The following is a 20814-nucleotide window of genomic DNA, read 5'->3' as shown; positions in this document are numbered from 1 at the left end:
TGTCCTCCAGGCCCTGCCCACCTCCTACCCGCATCTTCCCCATGTTGCCCTGTAATCACAGTTCCGGTCACCCCAGCCTCCCCACCTCAGGGCCTTTGCACATGTCATGCCTTGCATGGATCATCCTTCCCCAGCCCTCCCCTTGGCTGGCTCCTTCCTGGCACTAGGTTCCAGCTCACCCATTGCCTTCTCAGGGAAATTGCCTATTGCCTCCTTGCCCTGGCGCCCCGTGACCACTGTGCTGTGTCCCTGACCTCTGCCCCCATCTGAGGTCACCCCACTCATGTTCCTTCCTCCTTTGTCTTCCCCGCCCCAGCCCACTGCCCATGAGCAGGCTTCTGTCTCCCAGCTCTGCGCCAGCTTCCCACCAGTGTTTTCAAATGTACCCCTGAGTAAATGAACAGATACGCAGCGTGGTTGGAGGGAAGGCCTCTGACCTTCCCACCCTAGTCCCCTCCCCTGGAATCCTGGCCAGCTTTCCCACAGCTGCAGCCTTCTTCGAGAGGGGTGGCTCCTGCCTATCAATCCTCCCCACCTTGCCTGAGCGTGCCTTCGTGGGTGTGGGTCAGGGCCTGTTGGGACATCCCCAGGCTGGTGGAACCCCGCCTCCAACTGAAGAGCCCACATTTCACTGAGGTCCACCAGGCCCACATTCCAGTCTCTCCTTTGCCCCCTCAGGTGACCCTCTGCTGCCTCACCTGGAAATGGGCTTAAATGTGTCCCTGCACAGGACCGCAGCCCCCAGCATGGCCTGGCTCTGGGTGTCCGGCACACAGCACTCTTCTAAAGAGCGCTTATCTCCTGTCCTCCTTAATGACAGAAGTGTGGGCTGAGGGGGGAGCTGCTATAAGGGAGGGGCCGCCACATACAGTTCTTCTTCTACTGCTGTGTGCTTTTAGAGGAGGGGCCTGACCTCTCTGAGCCTCTGGGACACTGAGTGAGGCTGCCTTGAAACCAGTCAGTCCTGACTGTCATCTCTGTGGTGTCCAAGATGGCAAGGATGTGTCCCTCCAACCAGGGAAGGGCCTGGGGTCCTGGGGAAGGAACAATGTTGCTCTCTCACTGTGAACATCTTTGAGAGGCAGGGCCTGGGAAGCCCATTCTCCAGATGAGAAGCAGACTCACCGGCTCTCGAGGGGCCAGGATGGGCTGGGAGCCCAGTTCAGCCTGCCTGCATGCCCCTCTGCTACTGCCAGTGTTGCTAACCTGACCTTGGGCAAACGGCTCTCTAGCCTTGGTTGATTAAGCCCTTGTCACCGTGCCCAGGCCTGGCTCATGGCCGTCATGTCAGATGATTCCTGGGATTCCCAAGACACAGAGAGAACTGGAGGTGCAGAGAGTCGGTGTCCTGCCCAGGGGAAGCCAAGCAGACAGGGAAGAGCTGGGTCCCCTGGGCACCCTGGCTAGGTACAGCCAAGGTGCCTGTGGTGGGGGGTGTCTATTGCTGATGCTGAGAGGCACTGTCTGCCATTGTTGAGAGATGGGCCAGTGCCAGCTTGCTGATGAGCAAACAGAAGCCAGAGCCCAGTGAGCACCTCCAGGGCCACTGCCTGACCCTTGCCCCAGTTGGGGGTGCTGTGGGACTTTCCAGGAGCTTGCTGCCGCCCTCACAGGACCTAGCAGGTGGGTGCTGCAGCCGGGGACTTCTCCAGTACAAATATCTCCCTCTTTGCATGGCAAACCATACCCATAGTCAGTCTATGTCTACATTCCATCAGGTGCTATTTACAGAGAGGGAAACAGAGACCCTGAAAAGAACAGTTTATCCAGCCAACATTCGGCAAACACTTGCTGTGGCCAGCATGTTATGGTTTGCTTCCATTCATTTTATTAACATTCCCATCAACCCTAGGAGCTAGTTGAAGAAACTGAGGCAAGGGAATTTGAGGCACTTGCGGAAGGTCCTGTGGCTAGCAAGTCAAGAAAAGCAGGGGTTCAAACCCAGCCTCGGGCCCTCCCAGCAAGAAATACTTGTTGCACAAAGCTCAGTTTTCCCATCTGCAAAATGGGCATCATCACCCGCATCTGGAAGTCAGGTCATGAGATGGTGTTTGAGAAATGTCTGGCTCAGGAAAGACCCAACACCCAGCAGATGTTCAGCATGCCGCTTCCTCCTCTTCTGCAGAGGACAAAATCTAGCCCAGGGCCTGGAAGTTGCAGGGGAAGCAAACCACAATTGGGAGATGCCTGAGAAGAGGCTCAGGTGGGAATATGCTGGGAATATCAGGAGTCAGATGGTAGGCCCAGGCTAGTGGCTCGCCCCTGTGAGCCCCCCACTGTTTCTTTACAGAGGCCCTTTGAGAAGTTACGGATTATGCACTTAGCAGGGGGTTTGCGCAGCCCTGAAATGTGAGCCATTTTCACAGCCTAGCTCAACCTTGTTCTCTCCCAGGCTTCCCTGACTCTGAACTTGATCTCCACCAACCCCAGCCCACACCTATAGGAAATAAGAGCCAGTATCTGGAACATTTGTAATCGTCTCTGCCCTGGCACTTGGTGAGTCAGAGAACGGGGTGGGTTCAGGAGAGGTGCCAATGACACAGCCTGGCATTGGACAGCAGCTGCTTCCCTATCTGCAAAGAATCCCATGACCCCTCACCTCATAGAAAAGCTGGGACTCACAGGCCAGATGTAACCTGCAGAGGGGGCAAAGGCTTTCACTTGAAGGTCAAGGGGAGGGCTGGAATATAAGTTCTCAGAGGAGCAGCCCCAGAGAGGAAAGGTCAAGGTGTAGGAATCTTTGTCCCATGAGGAATCTGAGGGCCTTACTCAAGGTTGTGTCGTCAGCCAGTGGCTGGTCACTCAGGCCCGCAGTGGCTGAGCTCTGACGCTGCCTTGCGAGCATTCTGTCATTTCAGTCGTGTCAGACTCTTTGCGACCCTATGGACTATAGCCCGCCAGGCTCCGCTGCCCATGGGATTATCCAAGTAAGAATACTGGAGTGGATTCCCATGCCCTCCTCCAGGGGACCTTCCTGACCCAGGGATAGAACCCACAACTCTTATATCTCCTGCATGGGCAGGTGGGGTCTTCACCACCCCTTTTCCAAAAAGTAGGCTACTTGGAGCCTGCTGAAGTGCTGTGTGACCAGGGGCAAGGAGCTTGACCTGTCTGTGCTCTGGTTTCTGTACGATGGAGCCAACGGTCGCTTTGACCTCATGAGCTTGTGGTCCTAGGATTCGGTTTATTCACCAAAGGCTTAGCAGGGCGATGGCCCGGATGTCATTTGATCCCTGGAAGAACATTTTCAGAAAATCATAAAACGCATAAGTAGGATTCCACCTATTTCCACGTCTTCGCACTGCCCTGCGCTGCAGCTGAGTGACCTCCATCGAGTCTCTGTCGTCTCTGTATCATCCGCAGCGGAATAGTGGGTAGTAAGGAATTGAATTATTCACGAGTCCTTCGGCCGTGATGGCCAAGTTCACGGCCTAAGTTGGAGGTCTTGCTTCTGCACTGGGTGGCCAGAGGGTCTGACTTCGCCACAGCCTCAAGGAACGCTCGAGGCCACCTCCGGCCACCGCGTTCAGGGCCAAATTCTGCACTTTCCTTTGCTCCAAGTCTAGTCCAGGGCGCACGGCCGACGACCCCTAGGACTGGCCGCAGGCCTTGCCAGTCTTTGCTTCTAAGCCAATCTCCGTCACGCTCCGGGCTACGCCCTCAGTTCCTCCAGCGCCAGTCGCGCAAGTTTCTTCGGAGCCCCGCCCTTGATCCCCAGCCATTGGCCATCAGGGCTGCCCGTCTTCTTCCGCGGCTCCAATCTGCTCCCGCCTCCGGGCCCTTGCCTCCCGGCGCCTCTCACCCAGCTGGACCACCCGGGGGCCCCACTGCCTCTCCCAATAGTCCCGCCTCCACCCCTCAGTGATTGGCTTCAGGAGCTGCTCGTCCGCTTCATGCCCACCAATATCCGCTGCCTCCAGGGGTGGTTGGCCAGCACTCAGCCAATCGGAGTACGGCTTGGGCCCCCTCCCGCGGCGCGCGCGGAGGGTGCGCGGGGCGGGGCTGTGGCGGCTGGAGGTGGTGGCGGCGGCGGCGGCGGCGGCGGCGGCAGCGGCGGTGGCGACACGTCCCAGCCGGTGAGGGGGCGCGGGGGGCGCGGGGCAGCGCAGGCGTCGAGGGGGCCCGCGCCTGTCGGGCCGCCCTAGGGCGAGGCACAGTCCTGTCATGGGCCCGGGGCGGGGGCGGACGAGGCGGGGCGTGACAGCAGCATCGCGGGGACGGGGAGAGGTTAAAGCCCACCCCCCGACCCCCACACCCCGCGCCTGATGCCCCTTGGGGCCCCCACAGCCGTATCTGAGGCCCTCGCCGACAGCCCACACATCCCTGACAGCACAGCCCTTCTCGTTGACATCTCCCGTCAGACACCTGAGAATGTCCGCCTCGCTGACACCCCCCACACCCCTGGGGTCATGCCCCCAGGTGCCTCGCACAGTTGACTCTGCACCCCTACACGCACCTGTCTCTCTCTGGCCCCACTTATATTGCTTCCCCCTCACACACCTGACACCGCGCCCCCAACTCACGAACCCCTCCTCGCACATCGTCCGAGACCCATCCTGATGATGCTCCTACACCATAGGGCCTCCCTCTCCTCTCGGCGCCACCACACCTGAGCCTGCACCCCCACACCGCCGCCGGAGCCTGTGACCCCAAACTCACCATTCCCCGCTCACGTCTGGACTTGTTCCTGTTCCCTCACTGCCTTTTCTCACGCCCAAGTCTGCGACCCTCTCACTGCCCCCATCTTAAGTAATCTGGGTCAGCGCCCTCAGGCACTTCCCCCTGCACAGGTACACACCTGTCTGGTGCCCTTGGCAGCCCCTTGTGACTTGAACCCCCCCAGTCTGCACCCACCTGTACTTTCTTCCACATGCACCTGTGTTTGTGCCCACTCTATAATCCAGGTTTTCCAACATTCACCCAAGCCTTTCTATCTCAGGATCACGGCACCTTCCACCACCACCCCCTGAAAAAAAGCCCACCCAGATGTTATTTTTTCGTTTATGATGGTCTGTTAAGTGATTTCCGGGCTTAGCATAATCCTATCAGCCAGACAAACTGGAATTATCTCCATTTTACCAGCAACGAACCTAAAGCAGTTTGAACCAGAGTGGCATTGCCCACCTCTTCCCAAGCACTGAGCATTGCTGCTGACCCTTCTCTGTGGACCTCCCCCACTTTTCCCCATCTGTTGTGTTTATTTCTGAGGGACTGGTAGGGAGGGGACCCCCACCCTCGCTGCAGCTGTTCCTCAGGAGTCATGACTTTGACTGGGTCTGGAAAGGCTGAGCTGGAAGGGGCGGCCCCTGGTTGCTTTCTGAGCACGTGTCTCAGAGTCCAGGAGCTGGTGGGGGCGGGGGCACTGTTGCAGCTGGGCTTTAACACCTAGGGTGCCTCCGGCCAAGCTCGCAGTGTCGCCTGGTGGCAGGGATTGCCAGGCTTTGGGACTCTGGCTCCAGCTCTTACAGACTGAGTCTCCTTGCTGACCTGGGAGAGCTCCTTGGGCCCTTGATGCTGATAAACCGAGAGAGTAAGGAAACACTCTTCAGAGTGAGAAGGCTAATGTTTCAGCTGCTTAGAGATAAACTGCAAAACTGTAGCCTGGCTTGGTGCTGGGGATAAAGATTTTTCTGGAACTTTTTAAGTTCCCTGGAGTGTGATTTGCAAGTGTGCAGTGTGGAAGGAGGCTGATGGCTTTATTGTTAAAAAAAAAAAAAAAGCAATAATGTACTGTTTCCTGTAGGGCTTGCACAGTACTTCTTAACACCTATCCACCCCTCACCCCCTTCTCTCCCTGCAAAGATGGTGCTGGAATGTTCTGAAGGGTCTTGTTCTAAAGCCATTGGGGTTTTCTGTCCAAATTCAAACAGAGTAATTTAAAATGTGTGCGTGTGTGTGTATGTGTATCTGTAATGTACATATATACACATGCACACATTTTATATGTATGTGTGTACATGCATATATTATATATATATATACATATGCAAAGATATGAATAAACTGACAAGGTAATTGATATACATGGTCAAAATAAATGAATAAAATCAAGCAGTACAAAAGGAAGCGGGAGTAAAAACCAGGCAGATCTCCCCATACCTGTACCCTATCCCACTCTGGAGGCCTCATTGTTAATAGTTTTCCCGTATATAACAATGTTCCCTTCCAGAGGTGGTCTAAGGACCCCTTTTAAACCACTGGTAAATTTGTATCACATTGTATCAAAATGGTGGGTGACTTTATAACTAGTTCCTTACTGATGGATGTTTAAGTTGTCTCTCATATGTTGCTTTTTTATAAAATATTTATTTTTTATTATTTATTTATTGAGTTGCACCGGGTCTTGGTTGCCGCTGTGTGCTGTGTTAGGTGTGGTATGTGGGATCTATTTCCCTGACCAGAAATCGAACCCAAGCCCCCTGTGTTGGGAGCATTGGACCACCAAGGAAGTCCCTCATATTTTGCTTTTACAAACCAAACTGCAGTGAATAGATTGAGTCTTGCATGAGCAAATAGGTAGTAAAAGTGTGTGGGGCTCCAGCCAAGCAGAGACACTTCAAACCCTCTCTGTCTTCATGGAGTTTGACTTCCAACTGCAGCAACCTCCTAAGAGTGGCCAGGCCACAGGACACGTGCATCTAAATGGTTAATGCTCCTCTGTAGAGGCTGTGCGCTCATCAGTATTCTCAGCATGGAGTTGGAATGCCCAATTCCTCCCCTGGTGGCCAGGGCAGTTGTCAAGTTCTGGTCTCTCCAGTCTTTCTATCCGTCCCTCTCTGAGGTGTTCCTGCCCGTAGTGGGTGGTGATTAAACATTAGATTTGTTTCTCTTTGAGAGTCTAAAGTTCAATCCAAAAAAATATTTGAGTCCCTCCTCTGCAGGGCTCTGAAGGAAACTATGGTGGTTGGCGGTGGGAGAGGCGGTCCTTTCTAGAGAAAGATGTAGGGCCTGCCTGGGGACGAGAGGCTGGAGATATTGACTGTTGCTTTTTTTTTTTTTTAAACACTTGGATCCAGCAAAAGAATGAAGGTGTCTGACGAGGCTGACACAAGTCACAGATGTTAAATCTATTTAGGAAGATGTCTTGAGACTCTGTTGAGTTGTCGGTGATTTCCCACTATTGGTGCCAGGTGGAGGGCGTCATCAGACCAAGGGCAGGCCTTTTCACATTTGTCATCCCATATTTTAGTCTTCTCTTTTGGCACTTAGACATTAGAGGATTATTGAGTTGATTGGAGCCGTTAGCTTGTTTGGGTTTTGCAAGCCAGCTCTTTTAAAAAAATGCATTGTATTTTTTATTTTAAATGTGAACTGCTTCTTAGTAATAATAGTACATAACGTGCACATGAAAAGAAAGAAGGTAGAAAGAATAACGAAACCAACACCCAGTTTAAAAAGTAGAATGTTGCCCCATTGGCCCCTCCCTGATCCCTGTGCTATTTTTAAAATATGCTTGTCAATGTTTGTTTTCTTCACTGAATACCTTTTGCTGCAGCTGAGAGCTTAGGTTACAGGGGCTCAAAAGAGATCAGGAGAAGCCAGGTTTCCTGTTGAAGCTTGGCCATCAGGGTAACCTGTGGGATACAGAGAGAGGTGCAGTGACCTCAGGGCCACAGGCAGGTCACTAGCCGAGGCACGGTGTGCACTTGGGAGGCTCAGACTCCTGCTGTATTCGTTTCCTGGAACTGCCGTAACAGATAACCCCAAACTGGACAGCGTGAGACAATGGAAGTTTATTCTGTCACTGTTGTGGAGTTCAGAAGTCCGAAATCAAGGGATTGGCAGGTGCTGTGGACTGGGTGCTTGTGTCTCCCCTAAAATTCATATGTTGAAACTTAACCCCCATGTGACGGTATTAGGAGGTGGGCCTTGGGGAGATGATTCCCTTATGAGAGGGGAGCCCCCACGAGTGGGATTAGTGGCCTTCTAAAAGAGGCCCAAGAGGCCTCTCCTGCCCCGTCTGCTCTGTGAGGACGCAGAGAGGTAGACTTCTGTGAGCCAGAAAAAAAATCTAAACAGACACCAAATCTGCTGGCACCCTGACCTTAGATGTCTCAGCCTCTAGAACCACGAGAGATATATTTCTTTTTACAAGCCACCCAGCCAGAACTAAGACAGCACTCTTGTGTCCTACCTGGACCTTGAGGGAGACCCTTTCCTTGATTCTGATGGCTGCCAGCAGTCCTTGAGTTCCTCAGCTTGTAGCTCTAGCACCCTAATCTCCATCTCTGTCTTCTGAAGATTTATTTTTTAATTAAAAAATTAATTTTTATTTGTTTGGCTGTGCCGGGTCCTACTTGCGGTACGCAGGATCTCTGGTCTCCGTGATGGCATGCAGACTGTTTAGTTGGGGCATGAGGGAATCTTTCAGTTTCGGCATGTGGGATCTAGTTCCCCAGCCAGAGATCGAACTTGGCCCCCGCGCATTGGGAGTGCAGAGTCTTAGCCTCTGGACCACCAGGGAAGTCCCTTCGCCTGTCTTCATGTGGCCTTCTTCCCCGTATGTGTGTCCTCCTTTAAGGACACCCATCGTTGGATTTAGGGTCCACCAAATCCAGGATGACTCATCTTGATATCCTTAGCTAATTACACCTGAAAGACCCTATTCTAAATGAGGTCACTTCCTGAGGTCCTGGGTAGACGTGAACTTCAGACCTCATTTAACCCCTGGAGCTGCAGAGCCAGCATTCCTGCCAGGACGCTACTGAAGGAGGTGCTTGTCCAGCAGCCTCTGCTGTTTCAGATAAGATGGGGCCAGCAGGGTCAGAACACACTTCGCTGGCCCTCCAGGTGGCCTGTGTGCACAGGCCCCGTGGGCTCCCTCACTCACCTGCCTCCCTGCTGGAAGATGGGAGCATCTGCTCAGTGCCAGCAAGGACCCAGACACACGAACGGTTGTCTTCATTTTGCTCTTTGCCACTCCTTGGCACCTGCTTACCTACGGAGTTTGGTCTGGATCACCCCAGTTTTACAGAAGGGTGACCAAGGCGTCAGGGGACCTTTGTCTAAGGAAAACGTGGGAAAGCTAAGGCAGACCTAGGTTGTCCTGAATCCAGGTCCTGTCCTCCTTCAAACAAGTCACCCATAGCACTGTGCTTCCTGCCACTGTTAGAATCAGGTATTTATACAATGTCCTGGAATGCCACCACCAGCACAGCTCCCAGGAGTGGAACAGACCTGAAGCCTTACAACACAACTTTCCTATAATCTGTAAATATCTGTGTGCCAGGGTCAGGGACGGGTGTAGGGGAGGCAGAAACACCAGCTTGGAAGGGTATGGGACATGGGTGTGGCTCAGACTTACCCGCAAGGAACTGGGGCAGAGGAAACAAACAAGCCTGAATATGGCAGGACCCAAGAGAAGGCCAGGCCAGGGAGCACGAGAGGGTCCTGAGAGGGGATTGGGTTGAAGACCTGGTCCGTGGTCCTGATGAGAGACACAGGCGAGGGTCTTGCACTGAGGCCAGGCCACTGTGGACAGGCCAGATCCGCAGACCCAAGCTTAGACGCTCTGACCAGCTGTACCTCCCCGACTATGAGATGAGGGCCAGAACAGAAGGCCTGCCTTGTGAGTGGTTTCGAGACTTCCAACATGGAAATGTGCCAGGACAGAGCTCCGAGCGGATGTCGAAGCCGTTGCTCTATCTCCAAGTGGTATACCTTTGCCATGGAATGAGTGGAGAAAGTCAATATGTACATTTCATTAGGTATTAATTAGCCACACTGATCGACGACCTGCCCCATCGACAGTGTCAACACAACTAACCTCACCCTCACCCTGTCTAAAGGGCTGATTCCTAGGTCACACTCAGGGACTCTGATTTATGTCTGGGGCAAGAGTCCTGCATGAATGTCACCAGAGATTCAGGGACAGGCGCTCCTGGGGGTTGAGTTGAAACACTGCCCTCCCCTGCCGTACTTTGGGCAGGTCTGCATCCATGAGAAGGGAGGGGATGGGGTGGAGTATATGGCTTATAGCCTTGCTGGTCACACCTTAGCCAGTGACTGCTCTAGCCTCCCATTAGTACGTATCAGCCAAGCCTTGAAGAACAGACCGTTTGGGGCCTATGAGCCCCAGTTTTTTGGCCCCACCACGTGGCATGTGGGATCTTAGTTCCCCAACCAGGGATTGAACCCTTGCCCGCTGCAGTGGAAGAGTGGAAGCTTAGAGTCTTAACCACTGGACCACCAGGGAAGTCCCCCAGGGAGCCTGTTTCATCGGTCAGAGCCAAATGTTGACCAGCCCTGAATGTCAGGGCTGGAGGCTGCCCTGCTGACTGTGAGCAGCAGCGGTGGCGGCAGGGCCGAGGGCTCGGTGGAGAGCAGGAGCTTCCTAAACCACCACCGTTTAATGGACAGTGGGGCGCCACTCTCCAGATTTCAACACTTCGAGGAGATGAACCTGCAAGAGACAGAGTCGAGGGCTGGATGCCACAGACATGCTCAGCCCTCTGGGAGGCCGCAGCATGGAGGTGTGTGGGTACGTGGTGAGATGTGGGAGCTGGGGAGGCCTGCTCGGTAGAACCGGGTGACCTTAGCCCCAGTCTGACTCCTCATTATGGAGCACAATACCCCAGAGACCTGCTTGGGCAGCCCCAGCCTCAGAAGATAGTGACAGAGGAGGAGAACGAGGCCAAGGAGGTTTAGTAACATGTCCAAGGTCACACACTGGACACATCTTCCCACACCAGTTCAGCACAGCAGGAGCCTGGGCACGCCCCCCCCTCCCTCCCTGGGGAACAAGGCAGGCAGCCATGGAAGAGGCACGTCCATGCTGCTGGTGCGTGGTGCCTGCCGGCAGGAAGACACAGCGAAAGCACTGTCTTCACACTGTCTTCGGGTATTCACCTTGGCTTTTTGCTAGGCACTGACACTAAGTGTGACCCAGGCCCTTGCCTTCCAGGGTCCCCAGGCTAGTGGGGAAGGGGAGTGAAAAACAGCCCCTCCCAGCAAGCAGAGAACCACGGAGTGCTCAGTGCGGGGCAGAGCAGCCAGCCTCGGGAAGGTGAGACCAGGATATTTAGGATGGGCTTTGAAGGATGCAGAGGAGTTTGCCAGACATAAGGAGTAGGATGGAGAACATGGCGCAAGCAAAAACAATTCACTCAGCCAGTAAATAATTGAGCAGGTGCAGTTGAGTAACCCGGTGCTGGGCCCTGTGTGTCAGGAACACAAGGCTTTGGGGTAAAGATGTTACCCAAGTGCACCCTCCTAGCAGAGGAGCATGAAGACCATTAAGTGCCTCAGTTTGTTTTAGGTCACTTCACACACCACTGACCACAAGTGTTGGCAGCACTGTCTGCAAGGACCAAGGAGAGTGGTTGCCCATAGAATGTTCTGGATCTTTCAGGACATGGGTGTCTGGCCTGTAGAGACAGCAGCACAGGGTTGCAGTGGCCGGAGTTGGTCTGCAGTGCATGCACCTGAGAGAGCGTGCAGCAGGAGAAGCAGCAGGCAGCAGCCAGCTGGGTCAGAGTTAACCAGGACAGGCCCTTGTGTGAGATGCTTCCCCTCACTAGGCCCATTCACTGGAAAAGAAAACAGCCTTTATCAGCAGGCAGATAGGATGTTAATGGGCTTCCCTTTACCAAGAGATTACGGGATCTGTTGAGAAACTGCCCTCCCGTCTGTATGAACACTTCTCTCGTCCTGCCGGTGGAGCACCCAGCTGTGGCGGACCCTGCCACTCACTGGCACACCTGGTGTCCCTGGCCAGGGAGCTGCGTGTGTGTGTGTGTGTCTGTGAGCATGTCCCTGGCCAGGGAGCTGCCTGTGTGTGTGTGTCCGTGAGCGTGTCCCTGGCCAGGGAGCTGCTTGTGTGTGTGTGTCCGTGAGCGTGTCCCTGGCCAAGGAGCTGTGTGTGTGTGTGTGTGTGTGTCTGTGAGCGTGTCCCTGGCCAGGGAGCTGCCTGTGTGTGTGTCCGTGAGTGTGTGGCGGGACGGCCCCGGACGCGGAGCGGCCGCAGTGTGGTGCCCATGGGACGGGCCATCTAGGACCCTGTGACCCCAGGCTCGTCTTTCTTTTATTTGTTTACGCATATAGTGACTTCCTGTGGCTGTGATGGTCACAGTCGCAATGGGCAGGCTCGTCACTGCTGCAGGTGGGCTTTCTCTAGTTGCAGCATCGGGGGCTATTTCCTGGTTGCGGTGCGTGGGCTTCTCATTGCAGTGGCTTCTCTTGTGGGCTCAGTAGTTGTAGCTCAAGGGTTTAGTTGCCCCAAGGCATGTGGAATCTTCCCAGACCAGGGATCGAACCTGTGTGCCCTGCTTTGGCAGGCGTATTCTTAACCCCTGGACCACCAGGGAAGTCTGAGGTTCACGTTTCTTAGATATTGCTGTTTGGTAAGTTATATTGCTGCATGGCGTCCCCTGCCCCCATCCCCACTTCACTTTAATTTTTATTTAACGAGTGGTATAGAAATAGCATGTGAAAAGATAAACACTTGGGTTTTTTGCTTTTTAAAAGGTATTTATTTGGCTGTGCTGGGTCTTAGTTGTGGCATGTGGGATCTTTATTTGTGGCATGTGGGATCTAGTTCCCTGACCAGGGATTGAATTCAGGCCTCCTGCTTTGGGAATATGGAGTCTTAGCCACTGGACCCACCAGAGAAGTCCCAATGAATACTTGTTTTTTGGGGGGGGGGGGGAAAAAAAAAACCCATCCCAAACTGGCTGAACTGAAAAGGGGCTTTGTGGGCTCCAGGGAGAAAAAGTCCATGTGCTTCCTGTACTTTCCAGGTTCTTTCGGCCTGCTGGGTCCCAGGACACCCTAAGCCTGCTGGTGTCTGCCTTCCCCTCCTGACCTTGGCTTTGTGGTGACTGCCCTTGGCCTAACTTCCCCTCCCTGGAGAAAAAGGACTTATCTAGCACAGGGGGCTCCCTCAAAAGACTCAGTTTTGGGTCCAGCACCCAAACCCAGGAGAGTGAGCTCTCATGACCTGAGCAGGGTCACCCAGGTCACCCTGGAGTCAAGGGGAGGGTCAGCGTCCCCTTCTCCAAGGGGATAGCGGGCGGAGTCGGTGGCTACCAGGGTGCAGCCTCCAGAAGAGGGCTGGTCGTCCACTGCGTCTGTGGCCCAACAGGACCTTAAGCATCTCCTCCAGACTGTCAGTCATTGTTGAAGTCATCCGAGGTATATCCTCTGCAGGTGGGGAGGGGGTGAGCAGTAGTGAGCAGTGCATGTCACCCCCACGCCCCAGATGCCGTCAGAGCGCCCTGCGAGTTAGGAGCATGACTCTCAAGCTCAGACTCAGTTGGCCTGGGAGGGGCCAAGAAGGTTTCTGATTTGTTTTATGGTTTTAAAGTTTTTTATTGCACTGTAATTTACACACAGTAAAGTGAATAACCCATAAATATACAACTCGGAAATTATTACATCCATTCACACTTGAAACCTGATCAAGATACAGAGCCTTTCAAGCCCTCCAGCTGGCCTCTCCACACCCCTTTCTTGTCTTACCCACCAAAGGTAACCCCATCTGATCCTAACATCACAGATGCATTTTGTCTATGCTTCAATTTCTTGTTTAATTGTGTTAAGATACATACAACGTAAAATATAGCTTCCCAGGTAGCTCAGTGATAATCCTTCCACCAATGCAGGAGATGCTGGTTCAATCCCTGGGTCAGGAAGATCTGCTGGAGGAGGAAATAGCAACCCACTCTAGTATTCTTGCCTGGGAAATTCCATGAACAGTCCTTGCATGTAGCCTTGCAGGCTACAGTCCATGGGGTCATAAAGAGTCAGACATGACTGAGCATTCATACACACACAACATAAAATATACCATCTTAACATTTTTTTAGTGTACAGTTCAGTAGCATTAAGTATATTCACACTGCTGTGCAACCGTAACCACCATCCATCTCTAGAACTTTTCCTTCTTCCCAAACTGAAACTCTGTCCCCATTAGACACTAACTGCCCTCCCCCTCCCCCAGGCCCTGAGTCCATGCTAAGTCTCTTTCAGTTGTCTTTGATTCTTTGTGACCCTGTGGATTGTGGCCCACCAGGCTCCTCTGTTCAAGGGATTCTCCAGGCAAGAATACTGGAGTGGGTTGCCATTTCCCACCCTCTCCATGGTGCCGCCTCCCCAGAGCATATACATGGCAACCACCCAGTTAATCTGACTCAAAATAACCTAGTAGGGGAGGAGAGGATCACAAAAAACTGTGGAAATTTCTTAAAAAGATGGGAATACCACACCACCTTACCTGTCTCCTGAGAAATCTGTATGCAGGTCAAGAAGCAACAGTCAGAACCGGACATGGGACATCTCCTGTTTCCAAATTGGGAAGGGAGTACATCAAGGTTGTATATTGTCACCCTGCTTATTTAACTTATGTGTAGAGTACATCATGCAAAATGCAGGGCTGGATGAAGCACAAGCTGGACTCAAGATTGCCAGGAGAAATACCAATAACCTCAGATATGCTGATGACACAACCCTTATAGCAGAAAGCAAAGAGGAACCAAAGAGCCCCTTGATGAAAGTGAAGGAGGAGAGTGAAAAAGCTGGCTTGAAACTCAACATGCAAGAAACTAAGATCATGGCATCTGGTCCGAACACTTCATGTCAAATAGATAGGGAAACAATGGAAATAGTGACAGACTTTATTTTGGGGGGCTCCAAAATCATTGCAGATGGTGACTGCAGCCATGAGATTAAGAGACACTTGCTCCTTGGGAGAAAAGCTATGACCAATCTAGACAGGATGTTAAAAAGCAGAGACGTTACTTTGCTGACAAAGATCCATCTACTCAAAGCTATGGTTTTTCCAGTAGTCATGTATGGATGTGAGAGTTGGACCATAAAGAAAGCTGAGCACTGAAGAATTGATGCTTTAGAGCTGTGGTGTTGGAGGAGACTCTTGAGAGTCCCTTGGACTGCAGGGAGATCAAACCAATCCATCCTACAGGAAATCAATCCTAAACATTCATTGGAAGGACTGATGCTGAAGCTGAAGCTCCAATACTTTGGCCACCTGAAGCAAAGAGCTGACTCACTGGAAAAGACCCTGATGCTGGGAAGGATTGAAGTTGGGAGGAGAAGGGGACGAAAGAGGATGAGATGGTTGGATGTCATCAGCAACTTGATGGACGTGAGTTTGAGCAAGCTCTGGGACCTGGTGATGGAGAGGGAAGCCTGGCGTGCTGCAGTCCATGGGGTCACAAACAGTCAGACACGACTGAGCGACTGAACTGAGGGGAGAAGAGTTTTGGTGAGGAAAGGGAGGTCAGAGGTATGACCAGGCTCCTAGCACCCTGGAAGAGCCACTGGAAGCGCTTCTCTGATGGGTCAGAGAAGGGCCTCAGGGCAGATGGAGTCGGGGGCTGTGTTTTTGTTTTTTTTTTAAGGCAGACATGTGGCATGTGCGTTGTTTTTAGTTTTATATATTTAATTTTTGGCTACACCGAGTCTTCAGTGCTGTGTGCGGGCTTTCTCTGGCTGCAGTGGATGGGGGCTACTCTTGGTTGCAACGTGCAGGCTTCTCACTGGGGTGTCTTGCTGCAGAGCGTGGGCTCTAGGCACACAGGCTCATCTGCTCCACAGTGTGTGGGATCTTCCTGGACCGGGAACTGAACCTGTGTCCCTTGCATTGGCAGGCAGATTCTTATCCACTGTGCCACCAGGGAAGTACCAGCTGGGGTTTTTTTTGTGTGTGTAAAGACACATAACTTAAAATTTACCATTTTACCTTTTGGGGTTTTTGTTTTGTTTTGGTTTTTGGTTTTTTGGCCGTTCTTCACAGCATGCAGGCTCTTAGCTTCCTGACCAGGGATTGAAGCCATGCCTCCTGCAGTGGAATCTCAGAGTCCTAAGCACCGCGCCGATAGGGAATCCTCCCATTGTACCCAGTTCAGTGGCATGTGGTGCGGTCACAGTGTTGCGCTACTACTGCTTCAAAAGAACCTCTTTGTCACCTGAAAAGGAAGCCTGTTCCCCGTCCCCCAGCCTCTGAGGCTGCCACGCTGCTCTCTGTGTCTGCGGGTCTGCATGCTGTGGGCACTTCGTACATGTACATGGAGTCTCATGACACGCGGTCCCTTGTGTCTGCCCTCTTGCCCTTGGCATCAGGGCAAGAGGTAGCACATGTCAGTGCTTCATTCTCGTTTTTTCCCCGAGAGGAACTCATTCCTTTTTATGGCTGAGTAATAATAATTTAGCAATTGCAACTAGTGCTGCTCTGAACACGGTGTGCAAGGATTTGCTTGAACATCTGTTTTCAGCTCTTTGGAGTGGGAGTAGAATCTTGGGGTCACATGGTAACTCTGTGTTCAAGTAGCTGGGGAGCCTCCAGACTGATTTCCACAGCAATAGTCCTGTCGAACATTCTGGAGCATGAGGATTCCAGGTCCTTCAGGCAAGTTCAGGCAGACCTCAGCAGGGTGAAGTTGGGGGAACATGGTTCTCTGCATTCCGGCTCACTCACCCCAGGCTTGGCCAAACCCAGCTCACCGGCCAGAAAGCCCAGTCCCCCAGGAATAAGGGCAATGCCCAAGGGCGTGCACCTGGCGAGGGGTAGAGCCAGCTTTGGACCCAGGACTCTCCCTGCCCAGTTATACTTCCCCAACAGGTGACGAGGGGAGGCCGAGCACTGAACCTGGAAGGAACCTCAGGAGTAACCATTGCAACCAGCCTGGTGGTCGGGGTGAGTGGCGAGGCAGAGGGTGGTGGGGGAGCAGGAGAGTGGTAGCCGCACGCCCAGACAGGACTGACACTAGCTGACTTCCAGTGCAAATCCACTGTTCTTTTTTGACATTTATTTATTTGTCCACGTTGGGTCTTAGTTGCGGCCCGCGGGCTCAGTAGTCACAGCACGTGGGTTTAGTTGCCTCACTCACTGCCTGTGGAATCTCAGTTCCCAGAACAGGCATCGAACCTGTGTCCCCTGCATTGAAAAGCTGATTCTTAACCACTAGACCAGCAGGGAAGTCCCCCACTGGGTCTATTTTTAATTAAACTTAGATGCATTATATGTTTTGCCCTCATATCCTCTCCAGTGCTGTAATGGGACCACAAGATAGTACCAGAAGTCTTGGCAATCTCTTCTCAATTGGGAAGCTCAGGGTCGGGGGTGGGCAAGAATCTGCCAAGGGTGGAGCCCTTGAAACAAGGGCCGCCTGCCCTGCTGGCTTCCTTCCCCCCACATTGGCCCCTCCCAGGCCTCCTCGTCCCAGAAAACAAGCCCACCACTCCGGGGTCTCAGAGAGAACGTGGGCAGGTTCCTGGATCTCCCTCAGCCTCCCTTCGTCAGACCCTGTCATGCCTGGGTGACCCCACAGGCAGCCTCTCTAGGCCTCCTTAGCCCGTCCCTGGCTTCCCCGCTGCCCGTACAGACCCACAGCCTCTCCTCTCTCTCTGGCTGGCTCATTCCTGCCTGGAGGCCTTTTGCACACCCTGTCTCACTGTTGGAATGCAGCTCCTCCCAATCCCTCTGCCCCCAACCCTGTTTATTCCAGCGTCAGCTCCAACACCCCCGTCAGGAGGCCAGCTTGGCCACCCAGTCTTGAATCTGGGTCCCCATCTCCCTGTTCCCTGCCTTCCTAGGGTGGGATGGTTCAGCTCCCTGAATTGTCTTGCTTGCTTCTGCGTGAAGGCACATGGCAGTTCGCTGCCATACCCTCAGGGCCCAGCAGGGCCTGACATGAGGAGGCTCTGGGCACCTACCATCATGTGCAAGCCCAGCCTCCCCGGGGCAGCCACTGGGCTGCAAGCAGTACTGGCCGTTGTGGTTTTCTCATTGTCTTACGCTGACCTGGAGTCGGTCTCCTGTGACTCTGGGCACTGTCCCCCAGGGCCACTGCCCGGCGTCTTGTGACAGTCTGGGTCAGTCTCTCGTGGCCGCAGTGACACTCTGCCACACACACGGAGCCCGAACGCCGCACAGGCTCAGGATCCTTTGGTTCTGGAGGTCAGATGTCTCAAATGGGTCTGAGGGCTGGAGAGTCCAGAAGAGAACCCGTTTTCCTTGCCTTTTCCCGCTCCCGAAGGCCATCTGCGTGCTCCTGGCAATGGCCCCTTCTACTGCCTTCAGAGCCAGGGCAGCATCTTCAAGTCTTGCTGAGATCTGCCTCCATGTTTCCTCTGACTTCCTGCCTCCCTCCCTCTCTCTCTTTTTCTCCTTTTATTTGGTGGCCCTGGGTGTCAGCTGTGGCACACAGATCTTCTTTGCTATGCGCAGGCTCCTAGTTACAGCACGTGGGATCAGGTTCCCTGACCAGGGATTGAACCCGGGCCTCCTGCGTTGGGGGCATGAAGTCTTAACCACTGGACTACCAGGAAAGCACCTTTCTCTCTTAAGGACTTGTGATGCCATTGGGGTCATCCTGATACTCCAAGAGAGTTTTTCTTTCCCAAGATCCTTAACTTGATCACACCTGCAAACTTCCTTTTGCCATGTGAGGTGACATCCACAGGTCCCCGGGAGTCAGGACAGATGTCTTTAGGGGCCATCATTCAGTTTACCACAGCCCTTTAAATATTGGACCAGAGTGGTCCTTACAGCTCCCTTTTCCAGGACCATTACCCCAAATGTCAGGACAAGAGGGTTCCAGGCCATTTGGTCCCTGCTCACAAGCCTCCCACCCTGGCCCTGCCTGGTGGCACCACTGCCCCCGTCTGAGGTTCTGTTACCCAGAGTGAAGGAGTGAATTCCCCTCAATTCCCCCTGCCCAGGCGATAGGGGCGGGGGGTGGCTGGGCAGCCTTCAGAGGGTCGTCTGCAGAGCAGCGGCGCTTGGCCTCAGACAGCAGCAGGCACCCTGCCCTGCCTCCCGCCTGCATCTGTCTGTAGAGTCAGGTTTGAGGCCTATAGGCGCACACTGACGTTTGTTCCTTGCACACTCCCAGTTTTGACCCTGCAGCTGCTGGAACCTTTTGGACCACTGTTTCATCATCCTCGGGGTCGCCATCCCCACTCCCTCCCCAGACCTGCCCCTCCACCTCCAGTGGATGGAAAACAGCTCCGTCCACATGGCCAGTGCTGGAAGAGTGAAGCGGTAAATAAGTAACAGAGCACTGACTTAACCCACAGTGTAAATTGATCTGAATAAATGGCTGAATGAGTAAATAAACACGGGCCTCCTAGGCGGTGCTAGTGGTAAAGAACCCACCTGCCGGTGCAGGAGACAGAAGAGACTCGGATTCGATCCCTGGGTCAGAAAGATCCCCTGGAGAAGGAAGTGGCAACCCACTCCAGTATTCTTGCCTGGAGACTCCCATGAGCAGAGGAGCCACGGGGTCACAAAGAGTTGGACACGACTAAAACAGTTTAGCATGCAAGTAAATAAGGGCGGTGGGGAGACCACTGTTCTGGAAGAATCCTCCCCTCTCAACCTCTGCTAACTTCCCTCTTCCACCCCACCTCTTGCCCATGGTGGGCTGGTTCCAAAGGGAAGAGTCTAGAAAGGGGAAAAGGATCATGAGACAGGGGGATGCCTGGCAGACCCCACTTTAACCAAGAAGCCCAGGTTCATCTCCCCTGGCGTGAATCTGTGCCCCCAGGGTCCCCTGGTATAATGTTTGGGAGAGGGCCCCCCACCTCTGTGTACCTCCTGGAGCCCCACAACCCAGGCTGATGGTGAGAAAATACTTTGGACAAACCCAAACTTGGGGGTTAGGGTGGTTATCCTGCAGGACGAGGAAGGCCTCAAGCTCATGGATGAGAATCAGAGGCAGAAAAGGGACGTTCGGGGAATAACTCATGGAACTGAAGAAAGCCAGGAGTTCAGCTGTCAGTTACGTCAGAACAAGAGCAGCAAAGGTCTCGCCACCCGGGTCAGCCCCGGCTCGCTTTGCATGGTCACCCTTCTCGGATCTGTGGACCGTGACACTTGGGGGTCTCAAGAGGCCCCTGCTTCTTTATTTTATCAGGTACTGCATGTGGCACTGCCCACTGCCCCTAAGTCACCTCCACACAGGGAGTGGTCCACACGAGGCCCTCCATTCAGAAGAAGGGGCAGCTGGAGCTTGAACCAGCTCTAGCCCTTCCCTGTTGAACGACCCATCGGCATTTTCCAACATGGCATCTGCCAGCCCGCCTATGTGGGGTGGTTCTGCTCCTTTCACGTGGCATCCGGTCTCCCCTTGTGCCTCATTATCTCAGGTTGGGCCCAAGATACTAGATTTTTTTAAGTCCCACAAGGTACGGGGTATCATCTTTCCCCAGACAGTATTTCCGCTGGCTTTTTCCAGGCTTGAGGGAGCCAGAGACTGGGGCCACCTTCTTCCAAGTTCAAGACTGAAAGTTCTCAGGCTGCCAGACACCAGGCCTCCATCCATCTAGGCTTTCTGCCGACACCTTCCTTCTACCCCACGGCCTTCGGTGAGTCCCCACCAGGGACTGGTTACCCAGGGTCTCCGTCGCTGACCGCTCTCCCCGCCGACTGCTCAGCGGGCCCCTTGGCTGCCTCTTCCAGGCTCACATCTCAGGAACTTGCTGATCTTGGCCTCCGGTGACCCAGGCCCCTCAGATCTCAGGGGTCCCTGCCCTTTGGCTTCAAGTTCTGCGTGGCTTTGAGAGTTGTCTCAGGCGCTGAGTGCAGCCAAACTCTTACCACTGCCTCCCCTGCACTACTGTTTGTCCAGGTTAAACAAAATCTTTCGTAAGGGGCACGTGCTTCTCTGGAAGAAGCATTCAGGATGAGATGATACTGAGGTCACCGAGGAGCCAGGCTCTGTGGAGACGGACTCAGCTGCGGCTTTGGAGTCCCGTGTCAAGGCCGCAGTCGCTTCTGCCCTTGGGCTGGCCAAGCTGCTCCACATCTCATCAGCAAAGCGGGGACCTAAAACAGTGACTGTGATGGCCGCAGTC

The 20814-nt window shown here is 53.6% G+C and overlaps 1 protein-coding gene across 1 annotated transcript in view; it reads left to right on the top strand.

The window, feature by feature from the left end:
* Window positions 1–4003: 4003 nt before the first annotated feature.
* Window positions 4004–20814, top strand: part of SLC25A42 (solute carrier family 25 member 42) — a 43156-nt gene continuing 26345 nt past the window's right edge. The window contains exon 1 of the mRNA XM_043910850.1: window positions 4004–4076. The gene's annotated coding sequence lies outside the window, so the exon portion shown is untranslated. The remainder of the gene's footprint in view (window positions 4077–20814) is intronic.

Source organism: Cervus elaphus, chromosome 9 (genome assembly GCF_910594005.1).
Source record: "Cervus elaphus chromosome 9, mCerEla1.1, whole genome shotgun sequence".
NCBI classification, from domain to species: domain Eukaryota; kingdom Metazoa; phylum Chordata; class Mammalia; order Artiodactyla; family Cervidae; genus Cervus; species Cervus elaphus.
The sequence above is the reverse complement of the archived record's forward strand: the minus strand, read 5'-3'. Positions and strand labels throughout refer to the sequence as shown.